Source organism: Vespula pensylvanica, chromosome 24 (assembly GCF_014466175.1).
Source record: "Vespula pensylvanica isolate Volc-1 chromosome 24, ASM1446617v1, whole genome shotgun sequence".
Classification (NCBI taxonomy): Eukaryota; Metazoa; Arthropoda; class Insecta; order Hymenoptera; family Vespidae; genus Vespula; species Vespula pensylvanica.
Window position 1 is genome coordinate 1,779,266 of NC_057708.1, and position 11,190 is coordinate 1,790,455.

The window sequence follows — 11,190 nt, forward strand, 5'->3', positions numbered from 1 at the left end:
ACTGCGTACGCGTTAAGAGAACAAAGTCGTGCGAAGGTTGAACTCTTTGTTCTTTGATTGTTTACACTTGCTTTACCAATACTTCCTATATTCTCGGAATATTACTCATATATACACACATATATACACGATACCGAAAAAAGTATTGTTCTCGATGTCTTCTTGTTTCGCTACTTCTCAGATACAGAAAATTCGTAAACAAAGTAGTAAGAGATCTTGTAAACTATTATTTATATTCTAATACTATCTTTCTCTCTCTATTAAGAGTCTCGTTATATGTACATAAAGAGAAATAAACTTACGTGTATGTACGGTAGAGAGGTTATGATGATATTATTTCTGGCATAGTTTTCTCCATATATATGTTTATAGAACGTATAGATACGTGTATGCTTCGTAAAAGAGATATTTATATGTATATGTATATGTGTGTATATATATATATATATATGTACATGTATGATATATGTGTGTGTACGTATGTTTGTATGTGTGTATATGTATACTATCTATATATGTACGTATGAAAATCTTCATGAAATACTATCGAAAGCGACTAATTAATCAAAGATTATTAATTAGAGCATCATTAATAGACGACAAAAGTATCGACATCGTGGAAATATAAACAATAAATTCGAAATAGAAAGCGTCTCCAGGAGACACCGCGACGCCAATTTTATTTTCGCAAATATTTTTGGAAGGAGATAATGCCACGACTTGCGAACATTCACACATGGAAATCGTGTTTTTGGCAATCGATTGGTATATAAAATAAGGTTGTACATTAGGAAAAAATATACTAATTACCTGTAATTAATGAGACGACAAGGTCCTCCTCCAACTGGTATCACGAAATAATTTAAAATGGAGAGGAAACAAGGAATCTCGCGCATTCGCAAAACGCCACCTGTCCGAGAAAATAGGAACTAAATGTACCATCGATAAAATAGAAACTACATATATCATCGGTACAGATAATACTATACATTATCGGTAAATTGGGAATATAATACTATCTGCAGAAACAAGCACATCTATGGTCGATAATACAGATAATTATTATACCTATATTATAAAGAAATTCAAAATGTCAAATACACGTTTTGTCGAAATAGGACAAACAATTCAAACTTTCAGTTTAATGATCCTATTATATATGTGTGTATATATGTGTACATATATATATATATATAAGTATTATAAATCTATTAACAATATATGAAACGATTGAGAAATAATAATTTAAGTTAGAAGTTATAGAAAAAGCACGAGATCTTTTAAATATGCGCATCGAGTTATGCTCGATCATTATATTGTTTTTATTTGTCAGTGAAGCGAAAAATAGCTTTAGCAGGCGCGCCCAGAAACATTACGTACATTCAACTTCCGGCTGTGTACAGAATATAGTGCTCGCACACTGAGCATTTACGCTTGCATAGCAGACCCACTTCCTTGACGAACAAAGATCTTTTCAAACTTGTCCTAAACTGTAACGTTGTACGTATCAAATAACTTTTTTTCCATAAATATTACGTTTAATGTAAATTTTTCAAAATCATGCACCTCACACCATTATCCATTATTTATTGAATTATTCCATTAAACACAATTATCTCAAATAAAATTCTCAAATAAACTCTACCTTTAATTTTGATACATTTTTTTCTTTCCTAACGGTATAATACATTTACTATCATTTATAATAATGTTTATAATAATGTTTATAATATATGTACGTTTATAATAGCATTAATTAAAAATATTTTCATAAAAATCAATAAGTTATGCGGATAGTTGAGTGCTGAAAAAAAAAAGGAAAAATCATAAATATAATCGATTATTTCCTAAGATATATCAAAATATAAGGAAGACAAATGATGGTTGGAGAGTAAAATCGTATTATGTAGGAAATAGTTCCAATCTATACGTACCGAGCAGGTGGTAGGAAAGTGAGCGCGATACCCGCGGTTCAAATTTTAAACAGAAGATCGACGCGGCGCTTGCCATCTGGGCTCTATGGTGTGTAAAACGCATACGGTGTATGTGTGTTGACGGTACAAAAGATATCCTATAAGAATTTCGATGCACTTTAAGATTTTTCAGGAAGTTTTTCAAAGAAATTAAAAAAAAAACAAAGAATACATATGTATTGTATATATTGAACGCAGATGTATATGCATGATGCCGATTCAAACGGCATTAAATTATGCATACACATTTTTCGATGCGTTCTAATTAATGAAGTATTGAGAAGATAATATTGTCTTGTTTCTGTTTAACTACAATAAAGGAAATAATTTGATTTGTGCTCGAAAACAAATCAGAAGGAAAATAATGACATCTACTGTACAAAGAGTTTTTCTATTTTCGAGTAATCGTGTAACTATATACGCATTAACAAGAGATATTAAATAATTATTATCATTAGTATATGCACCATATATACGGTGTCATGTACTAACAAACAAATTATAGGAATAATTATATACCTAGGAAAAGTGATATAAAGATAAACTAAATATAAATAACGCACTTCTTATCCAACTTTACACAACGAACTCTAACACATAACGATTAAAATCAATTTTAAGTGGGAAAGATGATTATTCTTAAAAATAAAATATCCGTCTTACATATTTTAGAAAAATATATTCTACTTCAAATAAGAAGAAAATCTTGGATAGTACGAAGAATGCTTTTCGAAGGAAAAGAAAATAATATTGCGTAGATAAATGCTAAGACCAGTACAATTTCGAGGCAACATAGTAAGGAGGGTTTGTTGACGAGTCCTTAACACAACGAAAAAGCAGGTATAGAGGAGGGACCAAAAACCGTTTGAAACTTAGTGGCGGATATGACGAGAGAATGAGATTGAGAAAGAAAGAAAGGAAGAAAGAAAAAAAGAAAAAAAAGAAAAGAGAAAAGAAAAAAGAAAAGAAAAGAAAAAGAAAAAGAAATGAAAAGAAAAGAAAAAGAAAAAGAAAAGAAAATAAAAGAAGAGAAGAGAAGAGAAGAGAAAAGAGATAAACTGCATTTTGGTGGTACACGGTCCGGAAGAGGAGAGGTAGAAGAGAAGAGAACAGAACAGATGGAAAAAAAACCAAGGGATAGGTAAGATCTGAACGTTTCTTGGAAAAACGAATAGTCTCGTTCTCTGAAAGCTCTCTCTTTTTCTCTTTCTCTCTCTCTCTCTCTCTCTCTCTCTCTCTCTCTCTCTCTCTCTCTCTCTCTCTCTGGAAGCTCTCTCTTTATCTCTCTCTCTCTCTCTCTCTCTCGTTCACGGTCTCATGGTCGATGAAAATCCTTACGGACGGACGATGTCGAACAAAGAAAAATGTTCTCCTTGGGGTGACGGTCTACACATATAGGCCGCCGGCTGGGGCAAGCTGCAAACGTTTTACTACGACGTGATCGGCAGTGTCCTGCTGGCCTGTACCTACAAGACTTAACGTAGGTAGAAAAGTTAGGTGGTATACGAGTAGGAGAGACCTTCAAAATATCCAGCGAAGAGAAAAGATCAGGCGTGCACGCAAATAACCCACAGTCAAAAAATCTTCTTCTATTAAAAAGATATGTATGTAGCCATGCATACATACATGCATGCGAGTGAGCTAGCGAGCAACACAACCGACACACGCCCGTTCGTCCCTGACACTCGTCGTTATTCCGAATCCAAAGTTCCACGTTAAGGGTGAGATATTACACAGGGAGCAAGGTCAACCCCTCGCGAGAATGGAAAAGAAGAGGACGCGAGTACAATCTGGAAAAGAAATTCAGGGGCAACTGTTAGCTTCGGTAAACGGCTGGTGTTGTGGAGAGAGAAAGAGTGAGAAAGGGATGAAGGGAGAGGTAAGGAGAGGGAAGCAAATGGTGGAAAAGGAGAGATCAAAGGGGATAAAAGGGAAAGAGCGAGATGGACAATGAAAAGTAGAGACAGGAAAGGAACAGTGGAAATAAGGAACGATGAGAAGACTCTGCCTGTGCACACATATACTTGTAAATGTTGTATGTGTGCATGTGTGGTTGGGTCTCTCTTTCTCTCTCTTTTTCTCTATGTCGACATATATGTAGGTATATATACACAAGTATATATAAGCGCGTGCCCGCGCAACCGACAGCAGATGCGCTCAGAGTGCAGCTGTCCTCCTACAAGTGGTTCTCAATCATCCCTTTTCTTCATTTTCTTCCCCCCCGATCGAGCTGAGGTACGCGCGCGCGTCCTCTCTCGCTCGCGGGCACGCTTCCGCGTGTGACAAAGGAAAACGCAGTAGTACACATTCTGCTGCCCCGATAAACTCCTGTGTGAGCGCTGCCCTTGCTCTTTTTCTCCTATCGGATTTCTCTTTGTTCCGACTCTTACACACGTATGTATATACGTATACATATGTACGTGCGTATTATACATATCTATCTATATACGCATAGTACATATTATATATATATATATATATATATATATATGCTATGCGTAGAAGCCTCGAGATGTAACGAATCACAATTCATACGTTGTTATGCTTTTTAACGATTTTTTCTTTTCCATCTATGAAAATAAAAGTATCAAAATTTAACGTAAAATGTTCTAATATAATCCATAAAGACGATGACTCGTTTTCAAACTCATTCTTCTCATTATATATTCCCATGAAATTTCTAAATCAATCGTTAAAGTTCTCAATAATATTATTTATGCATCAATATATGATCTGGTGATTATGAAAATGATTTAAATCGTTTCAGATAATATATTTTGTCACGTACACGTGCTATATTTTTTACATATTTTAAGATTACATAAAAGAGAATTCTTTTTTCCAAGATTAAATATATGTACTTACTTTTTTTTCCTAGGCTTTTCATTTAAGAAATGAATAATTTTTAAATAATGCACAAACCCATATGTCACTGATATATCAAAATATCAAAAAAATTATAAAAATATATTAGATCACTTTCATAATCGTCGATTCATACATATATGCATAGTTCCGAGTGAAAACATGCTATCAATTGCATCATATACTGTAAGAGCTTGTGAATAACAAGGGGGACGACGAGAAGAGTAACCATCGATTAAATTATAACATCGTTTAAAATAAATCAGCTAACTATTCGCGTAATTAAATCGATCATGGAAATATCATTTTTAATATAATAATGATAAATAAATAGAATTGTTAATGAAATAACACATGATCGAGCCAATATTTTACTTTGTTATAGAAGTGTGCGGTCTCGAAGAAGTCGTATCTTTGTAATTAATCTTTCATGATTAGGATTTACCTTAATCGATCGTAAAAAATCATCTATAGTAAAACGTATCCGTTTATAAGTGTATAATATCTTTCGTGAATGAATTTATGTTGATTCCTCTTTAATCAACGATTCGATAATGCTACGATAAACCGTTGCAACCTGCTATGCTGGGATTGCTCGTTGAAGTCGAGAGAGCACGTGGTCGTCCTGAGTTCCAGCTGTCCCAGGTGAAGGAAAGAAACGACCGGATGAATAGTCCTTGAAAGCAACCGTGTTGTTATCTGCAAACGAGAACATAGTTTATTGTATATATACATACATACACAGATATATATATTTTTACATACCATTTTTCTATATACTATGATTTTTCTACTTAACACTTATTAATAAATAACATGCACAGTTATTGCAAATCAATTTCGTCTTGGAAGTATTTAGAAATTTTGTAATTAATCAAATCATAAATGTATTTACAACATGCATACATATATATCTGAAAAGAAATAATTTGTAAAAAAGAAGATTTCTTAAATGATACGATGCAAATAATTAATTGGAATAAAACAGAAAAAAACGGACAGTTTAACAAGAAAGGAATTTTTAATAGCGCGGTATTGTAAGTTTAAAATCGTAATAAATCAGATTGGGAGAGATGGTTGTATTTTTTTTTTGGAACATCATCGTCAGTTACACGGTGAAGAAGGACGTAAAAGACCGACCAAACAACTAAACGAACGAACGAACAAACGTACAAAAATGGTGTATAGTTGAGTCTTGAAAGGTGCGTAGCTGAAAATCCAGGACAGCTGATACAATTTTGGCGGGCTCCTCGACGGCAGATCGGTACACGACAAAGGAGTATCGGCTAAGGAGAGGAAAAAGAGAGGGGTGGTGCGTAAACCAAAAGGAAAGCAAGTGATGAAGTAAGAGGGGATCGAGAGGAAGAAAAAAGACAGAAAGATAGAGAGAGAAAGAAAGAGAGAAAGGGACACCGGATGGATAGACGAAGAAATTCAACAGAAAGAGAAAGAGAAAGAGAAAGAGAGAGAAGGCGAGAAAAAGGGACGAAATGGTGGAAAGGGGGAGGATTTGAAGCTGTGTGTATGTGTGTGCTGCTGATCCTGCTGTTGCTGTTGCTGCTGCTGCTGCTGCTCCTGCTTCGTCGTCGCTCTGTTAAATAAGAATAAGCTCCCCACCATCGAGAAGCCTGCGGGTACCTATATAGCCAGGGGCTTTCATGTACTCACGGCAGCCAAAAGGAATAAAGAGGCGGAACACCTGGCCACGAGCAGCAGTTTGCTCGAGAACGTCCTACGCGAAGCGTCGTTTACATTCACGCTTCTTCTTCTTCTTCGTCATAATCATCATCATCGTCATCATCATCATCATCATTATCATCATCTTTAAATCAGGATTTCTCTCGCAGTTTATCTCTTTTCTGGCAAGAGTTATCAGAGAATCGAAAAATACGTGCTGTTGTCGCGCCGCTGCTACCGCCGTCGTTACTTCGTCTACTACGTTTTCTTCTTGAAGGCATCATTGTTCTGAAAGGAGTACCGGCTAAATTAGTAGTGTTTGTGCGTTATATTATTGTGAAGAAAAAGGAACGAGAAAAGATCTTCGACAAAGGACAACAGTTGAATAAATGTCTTCTCACGTCTCTCTCTTTCTCTCTCTCTCTCTCTCTCTCTCTCACTCACACATACATACACATAAATGAGAGAAAAAACCACGAGGAGGAAGAAGAGGAGGAGGTAAACGTGTTGGTCCACGAGGGAATTTCTCCAAGAGGATCGGGTTACTCGAAAAGTTCGATAATTTTTTATCGAGATTCGGTTGGTGTATGTATATGTACATGTATTTGTTATTTCTATATCAACGCGAGATAATATTCTTATAAAATAATAATCGTAATATAACTTTTTATCCGCGATTGAAAATGGATTCGAAATATCGTTAATTATTACTATTTCATACTCGTCTACTCGTCGAATTTTAGGAACGTGTCGTGATCATCTCTCTAAACTATTCGTGTTGCGAGATGTGCGCGCGTGGCTCCGTGTTCCTCTCCCTCTCCTCATACGTCGCTTTCTCTTTCTCTCTCTTTCTCTTTCTCTTTCTCTTTCTTTTTTTCTTTCACTCACTCACTCACTCACTCACTCACTCACTCACTCACTCACTCACTCACTCACTCACTCGCTTACTCACTCACTCACTTACTCTCTTCCTATCTTTCTTTTTCGTCAGTGGTCATGTCGGCGTCATCGTCGTCACCGTACCGTCATCGACGACGTCGGCGTCGTCTTACACAACGCGCGCGTCGTTCGAACATTATCGATAACCGGGATCCTTCTTTTTTCACGTGTAATCAAAAACAAAATACAGTAGATCACAATTATAATAAAAATATAACGATAGATCATAAGTATAAAGGTAAAGATTTCATCTAAAGATAACTATTACTTTTCTAAAAAAAGGATTTTTCCAAAAATAAAACAAAAATGAAAGAAAAATGGATTAATTTCAAATCGAAGTAGTTTCGAGGAATTAACACGTGCATCCATCCATTCGAGAAAAATAATATTCATTTATCAAAAGACAAATAATAATCAATTCTCATCATTCGACGTATTACATACATACATACATACATACATACATACATACGTACGTACCTACATACATACATACATACATACATACATACATACATACATACTTATATACATATATACATTGATAGAGTACATAATGAAAGGGCTCTTCGATTTGGAGACTAACCGCCAAGGCCAAATCGTAGGGTCTCGTCCCGCGCGCGCACAAACATACACACACACACACACACACACACACAAACACACATACACGCACATGCATGCATGCATGCATACACATACAGTACCCATATATACCAGGAAACATTTTGGTGGGGCGCTCGATGCACATTTTCTGTCGGCGAGAACGCGCGACCTACAAAATTGGGGGCTCTGTCGAGGACTCTAGCAGAGCTTACAAGAGCCCTGGCAAATTGTTTTGTAGATCTCTTCATGGATACCACAAAAATTCGAAGAATACCGTGTATATTCTTTTTTAGCTAAAGTCTTACAAGTTCTTCCTGAAAATTAAATTCCTAAGTTAGTTTCGTTTGACATTTGATAATTTGTCGTGTTAAAAAGAACATTGATTAATTTCGAACAACAAATAACATTCAATGAAATTAGTGATCACTTCGGTTCTTCTTTTTCTTTTTTTATGATTTTTTTTCTTAAAACGTTGAAACAGCGAAACAAAGAATACATGAAAATCTTACGAACCTTCGTCTACGTGTAGGGTGTATCTATCGTTCCTTTGTTCAGCTTAGGATGAAAGCAGACGCGTTTTATACTGTCCGAAATTTGAGTCGATTCGTAACCCCACTCTTGAACATGGCCAACCGGTACCATTCCTTGACCATGGATTGCAAATCAAAACTAAATGGTTCGTCGTGTCGTAGGCTGCCACAACAGAAGTATTACGTTATTTTGGGTCCTGCTTTGATGAAGGAAATCGAACACTACGGAAGGATAATAAAAAAATATATACATGTATATATATGTATATATGAAATTTGCATCGAAGATAGGTCGAGATTTGTGTCAATGTTTCATTCATTTATTATATAATATTGCACTTGTCCCGGCCTATCGGAATGCACTTTGTAACATCTCATCTATGTCTTTCATCTCGAAGATCAACGGGAGAAGAAAATGACGAAGCAACGATATTGATGATAAACATGCGAAGAATTGAAGAAGTTAAAGAAAAGAAAATAACGACTGCGGCGTTCTTGTTCCTTGCACAGGCGGAGGATGAAGAAAAAAATTGATGGAGAGAAATTTCTGACGAGATTTTTGGCAGGCTGGGATGTGGGCATCATTTGTACATGGATTTTATTTCAAATTGCACTCGTCCCGGCCTGCTGAATTTCTTCGATATATCGTCCCATTCAATTTTGATCGAATTTTGCTTGTTGTATGGCATTATTTTTTACGCACCAATTGTCGTCCAATAAATATGTATCCATCGAATATATATATATGTATCTCTGTTATCATCCTTAAAAACATACAAACGAACAATCTTTCGTTCTATCTTCATTTTCTTCATTTCTATCTTCATTGCTCATGTTGTTCATTATTGGATTTTATCGTGTATCAAATAAACGGATGATAATTACATTTACAACAAAAAAATGGTCTATTCGTTTTGCATTTTACCTTTCCATTCCGTCATCTTCCAGAAAGTTTATTCCCATCTGCAATAAATACGTAAGTATTTATAAAAAAGATATTACACTCAAGGAGTAAGAAGAGATAATTAGTATGAACGAGATTACAGGCAGAGAATATCGTTGTGTGCATTCAATTGACACAGTGCGTTTGGTGTGTGTATCGTATATGAGATCCCTAAAGGGGAAATGCTTGCTGCACATTCATCCTCGAGTGACCTTGACCTTAATAGGAAAAGAACATATACGCGAGGAAATTTGAACATAACCTCCTCGATACTTCGAAAATAACGCTTATCTTTCGTGAACGATTCTTCGTATAAATGTCACTAACTCAAAAAAGAGGAACACAAAAGATACATGGTAATATATAATGACAAGAAGCGAGTGTAAGAGCGTGCATACATAGGTGAAAGAATTACAAGAAGGGGGTTGCTGAATCGAAGCGAAAGGGTTAAAACGATGCTTCTGCTCGCGTTATTACGATCACACGAATTCGAAAAAAAGCCGTACATCTCTTTGTGTCCTCTCTCTCTCTTTTTCTATCTCACACACGTAACCGTTCCACGAAACGGTTGCAGTAGTGAAAAAGAGAAGGATAGAGGTAGGTAGGTACGTACACGGGGAGAAAGAAAGAAAGAAAGAAAGAAAGAAGGTAAAGGAGGATGAGGATGATGCGAGAAAGGAAGGAAGAAGGTAAAGAAGGGAACGGGCAAAAAAGATGAAAGAAAAGGATTCTTCTCGCCGCGAACCTCGAATTCACATGATCGCTCTTCTCGTACCTCCTAAGATTCGGGTTTCCTGCGCGGCCGTGCATGCCTTAGGCGTGAAAAAGAAATGCTTTTGATATAGTATATACGTACATATATATATGTATGTGTATATACATCTCTTTCTCTATATGAATATATATATATATATATATATATATATATATATATATGCATAATGCACGTATACACGCGTATTTTGATATATCTATACATACATCATCCTCCTTTGTCTACCACTCACTGACCGATCCCTCTTGATCGTGCCCGTCCGTTGTCTCCCTTTCTCTCTCTTTTTCTTTCCTTCTCTCTCTTTCTCTCTTTCGTTTTCTTGGGGTCCTTTCCATGCATACTCCTCTCGTACCTTCTTTCTTTCTTTCTTTCTTTCTTCTTTTCTTTCTTTCTTTCTTTTTCCTTGATATACGCAGTACCTACGCCTAGATCCGGCCATTTTAATTCGTCTCATATGCAGAAAGAGAGAGAGAGAAAGAGAAGTACAAAGAAACGACGAAGAAAAACCTGATCAAAAGGAACTCTTCTCCTGTAAGAAGAAACGGGGGTTTACGTTACGTTCGATCGAATGAGGAAACACAATAAAAGTAGTGGGGTCCCCATAGAATCGCGAATCCTGTTTTTCATTCATATCCTACGGTGGAAGCGCGTGTAACGCGCTGCGCAAGCATCCCCTTTAAAGAGTCCCACGGTTTGAAATAAAACACCTGGCTTCTTACGTGAGTAACGCACCTCGTCGTCTCTACGTATGTACATCCGCTTACGCGCTTACACATACACAGAACTTTACTCGGTAACACACACTTACGTTCTCACGGCGTAGAACCCATGCATTTTCTCTCTCTCTCTCTCTCTCTCTCTCTCTCTCTCTCTCTCTCTCTC

At 36.2% G+C, this 11,190-nt stretch overlaps 2 long non-coding RNA genes across 3 annotated transcripts; both read right to left on the reverse strand.

Moving 5' to 3' along the window:
• Positions 1–3,225: 3,225 nt before the first annotated feature.
• On the reverse strand, positions 3,226–8,252 carry LOC122636969. 2 transcript variants are annotated; one of them, XR_006329098.1, is made up of 4 exons: positions 8,162–8,252; positions 6,012–6,803; positions 5,416–5,537; positions 3,226–3,763 (listed from the first exon to the last, which is right to left on the reverse strand). It is a non-coding gene; the product is annotated as an uncharacterized LOC122636969 (long non-coding RNA). The 2 variants fall into 2 exon arrangements; XR_006329099.1 differs by having other exon boundaries at positions 5,604–6,803.
• On the reverse strand, positions 8,248–10,834 carry LOC122636970. The gene is made up of 4 exons (XR_006329100.1): positions 10,515–10,834; positions 9,516–9,553; positions 8,574–8,753; positions 8,248–8,374 (listed from the first exon to the last, which is right to left on the reverse strand). It is a non-coding gene; the product is annotated as an uncharacterized LOC122636970 (long non-coding RNA).
• Positions 10,835–11,190: the final 356 nt, after the last annotated feature.